The sequence below is a fragment of the Apodemus sylvaticus genome, chromosome X (genome assembly GCF_947179515.1).
Source record: "Apodemus sylvaticus chromosome X, mApoSyl1.1, whole genome shotgun sequence".
Taxonomy (NCBI): Eukaryota; Metazoa; Chordata; class Mammalia; order Rodentia; family Muridae; genus Apodemus; species Apodemus sylvaticus.
In genome coordinates this window covers 57666926-57679127 of record NC_067495.1, presented here as the reverse complement: position 1 = coordinate 57679127, position 12202 = coordinate 57666926, and the positions used below count along the sequence as shown (strand labels likewise).

Genomic DNA, 12202 nt, shown 5'->3' with positions numbered 1-12202 from the left:
ATATAATAACATAGGAAGCACTCTCTTTCCAAGCACAGAGGATTTAGAAATATATTTGAAATTGATGAAGATTCTTAACTCAGTTTTCTGGACTACATTCTTGGATTTTAATTCTAAATATTTTGTTTAGAACAGGTTAAAGGTGAATGAAGATATTTTATTCTACTCACCTTACATAAGTTTTCATGTTGATTAATGGGCTAGCAAAAGTGGCTTTAATTCAGAAATGGTAAAGTTATGCATTTTTAGGATATTAATTGGGATTATGATGTGTACTGTTGGTCAAGCAGAGGTTTGTCCAGCACTGATAGAGTGCCTGACTCTAAAAAAATTTACAGACTACATTTTTATGAGGGGCACATATCTCAATTTTCTTTTATCATATATTTTTGGTATTGAGGATAGAATTCAGGGCCACTCACACATACCAATAGGCCTTTTACCACTAAGCTACAACTTCAATCCACATATCTCTATTTTCTGAAAACTTCAGGATGGAAAGAGAAAAATAGATTTTTTTCATATCTAGCTAACCATATAAAAAAGAGGGCAAAATATACTGGCAATCCTCTAGACCAGGATTTCTGCTTTTAGCCCTGTTTATTTTAACAGCTCATCCACTTTTATATATCTGTCCAATATTAAAAGATGAAGGAAGAGAGAATATCAATTATAAGAACATAAAACATATAACATGACCATATAATGATACATGCTACTATTTGCAAATGTCTATTGTGTGTTTCAGAGAGAGAGAGAGTGAGAGAGAGAGAGAGAGAGAGAGAGAGAGAGAGAATATGCTTCTGTCTATCTGCCTCCCTCTCTGTGTGTGTGCCTGTCTGTTAGAAGGGGAACATCAAGTTTTATGCTGATCTCTCGAACCTGCTTCACATTTTTTTTGAGCTAAATAAATGGTTACAAGTCCTCGAATGTCATCTGAATCTTGTTTTCCATAATGGCTGTTCCATGACATGCTAACTAGTCTTCTAAGAACCTGGTATGTATTAGCTTTAGAAGAAAATTGCAAAAATAAAGTAATCTTTGAGAATTCAAGGTACACAGATAATTTAATTTGCACATACACTGTTATGATAGTATCTTATGATTACATATATATTAACATATTCCCACACATATGTTCACAAATGTGCCCATAGGTATTTAGTGCATGTGTTTGTATATTTGTATAGAGTCAAGAAGAAAATGGGTTTTGGAAATAGAAAGCACTGTTTAAATACTCATTCTGTCACCAGCTTTGGATGTGATCATGGATGGACAAGCCAATTAATCACTTTAATCATTAATTTCTTTGTGATTAATTTCTGTGTGAAATAGAAATAATTCATGCCTCAGCAGCTCTTCAACATTAAATAAGAAAAATATTTCAATGTTAAATGTAATTGTATGTCAGTTCTCTTCTTCCCTTCTCCCAGAGGGAGTTTGGCATTTTAGTGTAGCAGAGAGAATGATGTAGACCCTGTCAGTTAGTACGGCTCTGATCCAAGTTTAATTCACAAATTTGTTGAAACCCTTGGGCTGAGAATTATCTCTGAATTTGATCTACTCTGTGTCTTGGAAAATCCCTTTACTTCTTTGGACGCCAGTCTTTTCATCCATGAAAGAGATAAATTGAGATGGTCCTGGAGGATTATTTTTACATGCATAGTCTGTGATTCTCTATTCAGTTATTTGTATTTCTCTGCTGTATCAAGAAATAAACCCTGCATTTTTCTTTTCATAACATGTTGTTTTTTAACAAGTTTTGCTTTCAATTAATACTGAGTCTAGAATTATATATAAGTAGACACTTAATAATAGCTCTGGACTTAATTGGAATTTATATTCCTGTTGTCTTAAGTTTTTTAAAGGAGAGTAAATTAGCAGAAATATTGTCCAGGAGATAGATGAAGGACAAAAAGTAATTTTTGATACTTCTTAGTGCATGGCTTCCAATTTTCTAAAGCAAAGGGAAAAGGTAAGACTGAAGAAAGGGTGTTGAGAATGTGGAATTAGGTACAGTGTGCTTTAGAGCTAGAAGACTTCTTAGAAGCAATGTTTATAAATTATATGAATAAGAATTCTAAGGTGGTAAATGGCTCTTCTATATCTAAAAACTACTCAGTGTAAGGTCTTGAGAGAAAAAGAAGGCAATTTTAAGCCATGTTTTGTACTCTATTTCCTCATACCACATTGTATCTTGATTAAATAAGAAACATTTCAGGACGTGTAAGGATATGTGCAAGGGTATACCACATTGTATCTTGATTAAATAAGAAACATTTCAGGACGTGTAAGGATATGTGCAAGGGTAAATGGCTACTTACTCTTGGAGGTATAAGGCATGACTAAAATTAAGGACGATGGGTACAATAACACACAGCTGAAATATCATTCTAGCATTAATGCTAAACACCAAATTGAAAGCCACCAATCACTTTCTGTCCCAAGATGGGAAGGAAAAAGTTCGGAGGGGGAAGAGGAGAACAAGAAAAGGCAACAGGACAAGCATGAGTAATGTGCAATGACACATATACATGAAAATGTGTGTATTAGATGTCATTATAAAAAGCACTACTTTGTACACCAAATAAATTAATAAAACTTTTAACGAAGCATGGTAAATTGGTTCTGTGCTGTAGGCATAGTTAGACAATGGCCTATTGATTTTATTTTTAAAAAGTTTTAATACCTTACAAAGTTAGCGTTATGCATGGGTTAGGTAAAGTGTGAGCATAAATCATGAATTAATAGTGTAGTGTCTTAAATGTATTCAGTTGTCTCCTGATAAATACTTGATTGTAACAATGATATGACCTATGAAATTATTATAGTGAAAACACAAATATGAATCAGATATGTGGGCACCTAGTTAATGCACATTTTTTCTTGTCAAGAGATTAAGCCCATGAATATATAATATTAAATCTTAGGTCTTTTACCCAGTGGCTTATTTAATTCATCTTCCCAATCATTTGGAGTCATGTGGAACCCAATCTAGATTCTCTAAATATGTTTTTTACTGGATAGAAACATTGTCAGGAGAAAATTGTCCACATGGTTGTTTCCATGAAAAAGGAGGGAATAGATTTCACATTTTACCTAAGTCTTAGGCTACTTGGTAACCATATTGAATAAAAATGTATTGCTGTCCTTTAAGGTTTTCTTGGATCAAAGAATGCTAAATGGTGATTAAGCTTCTTGTCAAGGGAAATAGCAATGTCTTGGTGAACTGATAGGGAAAACAGGAAAAAGAAGGGTGTGCTAATTAAGGAGAGAAGAAGATAAATACAGAGGAATGTGAGAATAAAATAATAGGAAGAGTGCCTGAAAAGGTCAAAAGAAATCATACTGTTAATGGTCTACCTAAAATACTTATAATAAACATAAATCATCATATAAATATACATATATAGTTTAAATGACAATTCCCCTTGTTTGCTGGGCATACTCCCTGCAAGAATCAACCTGAACAACAAGCATCATAAGCTTTCTTCTGAGTTGTTGGTCATTACTGTCCAAGAGATTACCAAAATATTACAGGCTTTTGCCCTTGGTTGCACCACAAAAATAGGAGAAGGCCTTTCTACAGTGAAAAACACTGCACTTCAGACAGGGCACAACGTTCCCTGAACTGTAACTGACGTGAAAGCTAATCCTCAGAGAAGAGGCTTTCATGTTAATCCAAAACTTCCATGTGTGTTTCTGAAGGAGGGAAACAACTAACAGCAGTATTCAGCTATGGTGCCTGTGAACCACAACAATGGCCAACACAGCATGACTACCCTAAGGTTTAATTGAAAGTAGTGACATGCATGCCTTTGTGGTAATCAGTAGCTCTCTTATTGGACATAAGATCCATTCAGCAAGAGTGAAAACATGCTTGCATTGAAAACCTAGCCAGCTACCCAGGGCTAAGGAAGTCACAGACCTTGTAGGAATACCTGAGAGGAGTACCTACAACCATTCTACTATTCTAGCATAATCCTTAGCTATACTCTAAATATTTGTCTTATAGATAGACATAAGTGTAGTCTTCAAGAAAATTTCATTTTACCTTAAAGACGATTATAGAAAACCACATCTAAAAAAAATACAGAATAGTGGAACCCAGTTCCAATGCAAATATCTAAAACACAATTTAAATGCCTAAGGCTCAGAGATTATTGCAAAAAGAGGATGATGAAAAGATTGTAAGAGCCAGAAGATCAGTGAGTTTGCTGTAAGATTGTATCTCCTAGGAATATGTAGATTACAAATTTTCACAAATATAGCTGCCTAAACATGAACTGAACAAGGACAACAGCAGTAGACATGCTAATCTGGGCAGAGGAAACACAAGAAGGGGCCTCTTCCTTCAACAAAGAAGTATAGACAACTGAGTAATTCTGGGAGTGGGAGAAATAGTCTTCTCCAGGGAAGAGACCACTAATTAATTATCCAACACCAAATCGTTAACTCTTAAAATATACATGCAAGTAACATAACAGAGACTAAGCTATTATCGGATATTGAATATATCAGTGATTTTGTAGCTAGTGTTCCACATTTTACAATAGCCATGAAAGAATAAAAAGTTGTTCTATATTTTAAAAATGATGAAGTTAAGTGGTAAAGTGACTTGCCAACAGACACAACTAATATGTTTGAAAATGTCACATTTAAAGGCCAAATTTTTAAACCTCAAAATCTATTTATAGTTATTTTCTATTGCATTTTAAAATGTTTTAATTAGGATACAAGATATTATTTCAATGTTTCCAAATAAAGTATATTTCAGTATATAAGACTCCCTTATATACACCACCTTCCCCATCTCCAACTCAATCTATCCCCCCTTGTAACCTTTCCTCCAGTCTCTTTTTTCTCTTTCATATTTGTTCCTAGATCACTTTGTTGTTATGACAGTACCTAGTAGAGTATATGCTTCATTGTAGAAATCCAGCACATTCCTGTGACGTGCATAATATAAAAATATAAGGAAATTGTCTACTGAGAGCTAGAGAAGTGATCCGAGCCCTTGGAGGAGCCTAGAATATCATGAGTGAATCCCAGACATTGGACAGTTAGAGTTTGATTTTGCTTTAGACTATGGCTATGCCCTGATATTTTTACCTCTTGAAGTAACAAAGTATTTTGGTGGCACCCACAGTTAAGAAGACTTTAAATTTTTAAAAGACTTTGGATTTTAAAAGATATTGGATATTTTAAAAGAATTGAACTTTTAATATGTAAAGACCATGGAACTTATAAAGTTATTTTGATCTTGGGAATGAATAAGAAAGTAAGGGTTGGGGCTTAATAGTGATGTGTTTGTGTGTCAAGTTGACAAGGGGTCAATTGTACTGGCTGGTTTTGTGTGTCAACCTAACACAGGCTGGAGTTATCACAGAGAAAGGAGCTTCAGTTGGGGAAGTGCCTCCATGAGAACCAGCTGTGGGGCATTGTCTCAGTTAGTGATCAAGGAGGGATGGCCCATTGTGGGTGGTGCCATCCCTGGACTGGTAGTTTTGTGTTCTATAAGAGAGCAAGCTGAGCAAGCCAGGGAAAGCAAGCCAGTAAGTAACATCCCTCCCTTGCCTCTGCATTAGCTCCTGCTTCCTGACCTGCAGAATTCTAGTCCTGACTTCCTTTGGTGATGGACAGTAACATGGAAGTGTAAGCTAAATAAACCCTTTCCTCCCCAACTTGCTTCTTGATCATGATGTTTGTGCAGGAATAGAAACCCTGACTAAGACAATAGCTAATAAAGTATATGTTTCATTGTAGAAATCCAGCACATTCCTCTGAAGTACATAATATACAAATATAAAGAATTTATCCCCCAAGAGTAAGTACAATACCCAAATCATCACAAAATAATTAGTTTCAAAAATGTATTCTTTAAACTGGGTTTACTAGGTAGGTGATGGCTTATCTGTTTTAATTCAACATTTGAAATATGTATTCATATTTAATATCTTTATGATACATGTAAGAGGTATTAAATCAATATTTTTATTTCTTTTATCTTATTCTTCTTAGAGAATAATCCACAACATAAGTAATGAACATATAACTCCCTAAAATTTGAAATAGTAGGGCCAGCACTAATGATGTCATTCAGACTATAACCCATTGGAGACCAGGTGACATGGAAAGACAATGAAAACATGTGAAAGTTTGTATGACTGGAAAACTGATAAGAAAGTACATATCCTCTGGTGGTTTTGTTGATTAACTTTCCTTTCCTTAATTCAGAGATTGGAACATGTGCAAAAGCTACTTTTAGAGCATGTTGTCAAAGGTATGCAAAGCATAAAACAAGGAAATATAGTGGGTAGACTTTGTGGCAGAAGTTAAGTTTTGTAATTGTTAGAGTATAATTGTTACAGTAATAGATTGAGATGAAAATCTTCCTATGTCTGGATAAGCCAGGCAGGTATAGAGATAAGTAATGCCTGCTAGGGATGAGAGAGGGATTCAAGGGGATATGGTGGCTGTTATGTGAACGGGAGTTAGGGTGTCCCTGACTAGTCTGTGTACACACCCCTAATATTTCTAAAGGGATGGAAAACTCCTGAAGTCCTTTGCATTAGATATTCTAATAAATTGTTACTACCTATCCCCTACATCACAAAAATCTCTGGTTTTCATTCTATCTTCAAGACTTTTTGTTTGACAGCTGTCTGATTCGGTGAGCTAACACTTTATAATGTGGTAATGTATCCTTTGAGTGACAAGGAGGCAGTAATTGCAAATGTCATTAGCAGACTGTAAGACATGGTATTTGGAAGAACAAGGAAGTCTCCAAGTGCCCTTCAAATCATCCCACATAAATGATTCTCTGCCCTGTCCCTGCTAAATGCGTCAGTAAAAATTTTAACCATCACTGATGGTGACTCATTCTGTGATTGCGTAGATCCAAAAATAGGAAGCAGCAAACATGATTTTCTATGTGGTCCTTTTGCTTTCTTCTTTCAGCGTCCAACCTGCTGAAAAGCTTTGGACAGTGTGTGTGCATTTGTGTGAATGTGCTTACGTGTATGTATGTGATGCTCAGTGTTTCTATTTTAAAACTACCTTGTTTATTAACCACTGAGGCTTATTTTTCTGGGGACAGAATTATTGACAAGACTCCCAGTATAGTTTTGTAGTGTTAAGATTACTTCTATTAATACTCAAATAGGCATTCTTTACTGATATATCACCGACTTGCTTCCTTTTGGAGGATGACAGCAAAATTCACTTGAAAATGCTGGAAGCTTTTCAACAGAAAAAGTATCTGCTGTGGGTTGTTAGATTTATAAATGATAAGAGCTCTTTAAATGTAACCAATAAATTCTATTCTGAGAACTGATAAAAACAATGGATTGTTTTAGGGTATGAGCATGTATATATAACTAATACTCTCCAATTAATTTCCTTCTTGTTGCTTCACAAAAGCATAGAAATTGAGTATCAAAACCTGTAAGAAATGAGAAGAACTGGTTTGGAAATAGACTCAGCCTTTCACACTCATAAGTTACATATCTAACATTCAACCTCAAGTTGAAAACATTTGATAAAACTTTTTATCTATCCTTAATACATAGACACATATTTCTCACTATTTCTGAAATAATTTAGCAACAATTATTTATGCTATATTTATATTGTATTTTGTATTATAAGAAATTAAAACAGGATTTAAAGTGTATGAGATTTTACATGAATATCATGTTGGTTTATGTAAAGATTGAGAACTCCTACAGATGTTGGTATGCGAAGGTCATTCTTTTTAATTTACATGAAAGGACAATATTTATTTAAACGGAGCTCAAATGGGGTAACCATGGTATCATCAGAGTCCATCCAGAGGAAAAAAGGGAGGAAGAACCAAATGTGACTCAATCAACAGCACTCCCACACCATTACTGTTTGATCTACACTGCCAGTAACCACATAGGGTGCTGTCTTATAGAAATGCAAGGAGTAAACAAAGTGTTTCTGTGCTTTGAGGATCTTCATGCATTGCTTGTTCTAGTAATCCCATATACAGAGGATCCTGTCAGCAGCACAACTCAAAATAAACTTCCCCTAGAATGGAACAGAACTCTACATACCCAAGCATCATGTCCCACAATTGTCATAAGGCACATGTCAGTACTGTACTCACATCCCATACCTTAATTGTTTTGGCTCTGGAACCAGATAGGACGAAGGGTCCAGGTTTGCCACATTTTTAGTCTCAGATCCTGTTGCTTCAAAGATAGAATATGAACTTTCTGGAGCCCAGGAAAAGCATTCTACCACATGTTCACGTTTTGGAGTTCAGCTTTACATTCCTTTGTTGCTACAACCCTCCACACGCACAGCCTGGTCATTGGAACATGGCTATCGGAGTGTCATCCTGATTTGGCCATGCCATATGTACCCATTCTCTATGTCCTGTGAATGTCCTCACACAGTAGTCAGTTTGTATTTCCCACATTTTTATAGTGTTATCCCTTGAGGAAGAAACTATATGATCTCCATTAGTCATAATGGCTTCTGAAGAGGCATTGTGGTCATGGCCATTCATGGTTCTGATGCATTCGAACCCTGAAAATCACATAATTTAATCATTATATCTGCAGAACAGGAAGCCAGAAGCCTGCCACTGTGGTCAAAGGAAATGTCCTGTACAGAGTCTGTATGGCCCTTGAGAGTTCGCTCAAAATCTCCAGTCTCCTATTCCCATGTCTTAATTGTAGCATCCTCTGAAGCAAAGACCATAACACTGAACATAGGATGGAAAAGGACTCAAGTAACTGTATTCCTATGACCACTTAATATGCATTTCTCAGGAGAATTGGGAATCCAATCTTTTGGGTCTCATTTCTGACCAAGACCACCACTTGACATAAATTCTTCTTTTGCTTCATTTAGATTTGATTTATTACCCTTTTTTTGTAATCTAATAACAGATGTCCATTTTTTTTCCGAAAGAACAGTATACTTCTTACCTAATTCTTCATTCATGTGTAGTTCAGCTTCCTTTTTAAAAACAGAATATATATCTTCATAGCCACTTGAATGAAGATAATCTGCTGTGGCTCATTTTAGTTTATCTCATTGTCTCTGGGACAGCATCATTTTGGTTGTAATGTCAAGCTTATTTGATACAGTGGTATGTCTCTCCAGAAAAATCAAAAGTTGTGATCTCTGGATTTGAATTAAATATGCCACTATGTGGCTTCCACAGAGGGAAAAATGATTCTTTTTTTCAAATGAATCCAATCATCAACCAGTCAACAAGTAAGGTTCATTACAGCAAAGCACAGCACCATTCCTCGGCAGGGCCTCTTCCATCCTTCACTCTCATGAAGGGCATTTTAAAACCAATCCCTGGGGAATATCCAGGGGGCAGGAATATTATGGAAATGGGCAAGGATTTCTCAAAGATGAAGTAATCTTAGAGAATTTTTTTCCTTCTTAATGATTCTTTTGCCATTTCAATTTTTTCAAGTCAGCCAAAGTACACTCTTCCAAATCCACTATTCAAACATAGTGATACTATCCCTAGATCCTCTTAGGCACACATATATTCCAAGCATCCTTCTCATTTAAAAAATGTTAATGGTTAATTATATCATACTGATTTAATATATAAACATTCTTGAGCATACACATCATGTCCGGTATAGTAGTAAATTAGAGATATACAGAGATATGAACCAATAGAAAGCCTGGAATGTAGCATGTGTCATAATGGGCATAATACACTAGTTGGGTGTTGTGGAAGCACCAAGAAGTCAGATGGTGAAAGGAGTTTAGAAAATGATTCACAGAGGATGTGATAATTTATTCTCTTTTTATATTCAAGATGTAATTTTCCAGGTGCAGTTTGTACAATATAGGCGTGGAAAGGCAAGGAAGCGTGAGAGAACATAGAGCAATTAAGTAATTCCAAGCAATTTTAAAAGACATTGTTGTCAAACACAAAGAAGGTGCCAAAGAAAACACGATGTAGACCTAGAGACTTGTGACATCTGAAAGAGTGTGGCTACACTACTGTGTAACAAAACCCATCTGTGTGTTTTTTTTAAAGGGAATGATACAATCTGTTATTCATTCTAAACAGATTGCTCTGATGACAACAAAGAACATGCATTGAATAGGGACAAGACTGTTGGCAGGGAAACAAATTAAGGGTGATTGTAGTAATATGTACAAGAAGATGATGACTAGGTAGTGACATTATAAACAGAAGCAGACAGATAAAAGGAAGCTGACAAAACCAGAATGATCCCTAACACAATATTGATGTTTTGTACATGAGAATCCATTATTTACTTATAAAAGATATTAAAATACCTCATTGAAATAGGAATTCACTTACATTATTCCCATTGTACTAGGAGGGAAACTAAGGCATTGCGGGAGTAAATAAGTTACAGTAAGAAAGAATAAAACCCACACAAAGGTGTCTGGTTCCAGTTAGGTATTGGGATGTCAAAGCTATAGGATATGTTAATGGATTTGCCAGGAAAAGAGGATGCAGCATGCTGGGAATGTAGAAGACAAGGATGGTTCTCAAGCTCATAACTTAGATTGTTCTTACAGACGTAATATAAAAGAAGGTGATATGGTGGTAAGGAGATAAGCTCATATTTATACCCTTTTAGACTGTGAACTATCTAAGTTGAGACAAGGGGAGAAGTCTCTCCTGGATACCAACATGTATAAATTAGCAAGTCATTGTTGTTAGTTAGAACCATGAGTAAAAGCACCATGTTGGATACCCTACACAAGTCAAAGAACAGATATAGAACTACCAGAGTGTTTTAGCTATGTAGATACTATCACTGGAGAGAAAGAATAAAAATGTAGCTTCATGTTTCCAAGAAGAAATACTTCTGGAAGGTCATAATATTACATGACAACATAATATAGCATAGCATAGTATAGTATAACATAACACAGCATAACATAACAGCTTGCATGTGTGAACAACTGGACTGAAATTCATCTAAAATCAGTGAATATAATGCAATCAAAGAACTAGCTGAATGTGCATCAATGTAAAAAGAAAAACAAATTTGAAGGCAGAATTTGACATGGTAAAGAAGAAATCAGATGCTAAAGTTGTCAGTAAGTACAAGTATCCTAGAATTAATGGAAAATAGCAATTATGAGAGTATAAATATTAGAGTAAGAAGTTTTGTTGGTGATTAAAAGATTAATGATCTGGGAATGGCAATGAAATTCTAGGAAAATGGATGTTTCCACTACATCATTCACATTTGAAATTTATAATTCGATGACATTTAACTATATTCTGATTCCTTATGTTTCGTTACTACAAATATAGGCTTGATTTCAATCTGTTACCTGTTTTGACCACAAGGAGAAGTAAACCACAAAAAACTGGAATCACTAAAACCCAAGGTGCTGTACATTCCTGAGTAGGGTTCATCAAATAAAATAATTTAAAGCAAAAAAAAAAAAAATCCACCATAAATCTGAGCCACACCTTCCGGGGACAGATCACATAAAAGGACATGGAAGAAGAAAACTTTGAGTTTGGACAGCCTGCTTTCACTCTGGCTTTTTGTGTTGCTGTCACCAGTGTTAAACTCAACACTTTCTTCAAGAGACCAATATGGAGTGAAGATCATCAGCCTTCTAGGAATCCTCCAGTATTTAAGTGCCAGATTTCAACTGCTAAGACAATCTAACCTTTTGGAATGAACAACTACTAGATTCTCAGTATTTCCATTGTGAAGTATCTAATGATTGTACTTCTCTGACCACAACCTGTAAGCTAGTTGAGTACTCCTCCTTACAAATATACACATTGACATCAGAGGCCCTTGGTCCTGTGAATGGTCAGTTCTTCAGTACAGGAGAATGCTGGGGTGAGTGAGCCTGGAGTGGATGGGTGGGGGAGGATCCTCACAGAAGCAGGGTGGGGGATGGGATAGAGTGCTTGCACAAGGGAAATTGAGAAGGGGGATAACATTTGAAATGTAAATAAATAAAATAACCAATAAAAATAAAAAGTAAAAGAAAAAAAACTAAAGAGAAACTTACTGCACTACAAGCATTCATTGTTGTTAGATTTTAATGATCATAGTAAGAAATTATTGCTTTCATACTCTAAATCAATAAACTGCTCAACAAAATACTTGAAAACAGAATACAGACATAGAGGAAAAAGATTATCCACCATGACCAAGGTTGTTTTATATCTGAAATGCAG

General features: G+C 35.4%; 1 pseudogene; it reads right to left on the bottom strand.

Annotated features, from left to right (window-relative positions):
• Positions 1-7869: 7869 nt before the first annotated feature.
• On the bottom strand, positions 7870-9093 carry LOC127674497 (platelet-activating factor acetylhydrolase IB subunit beta-like; annotated as a pseudogene).
• Positions 9094-12202: the final 3109 nt, after the last annotated feature.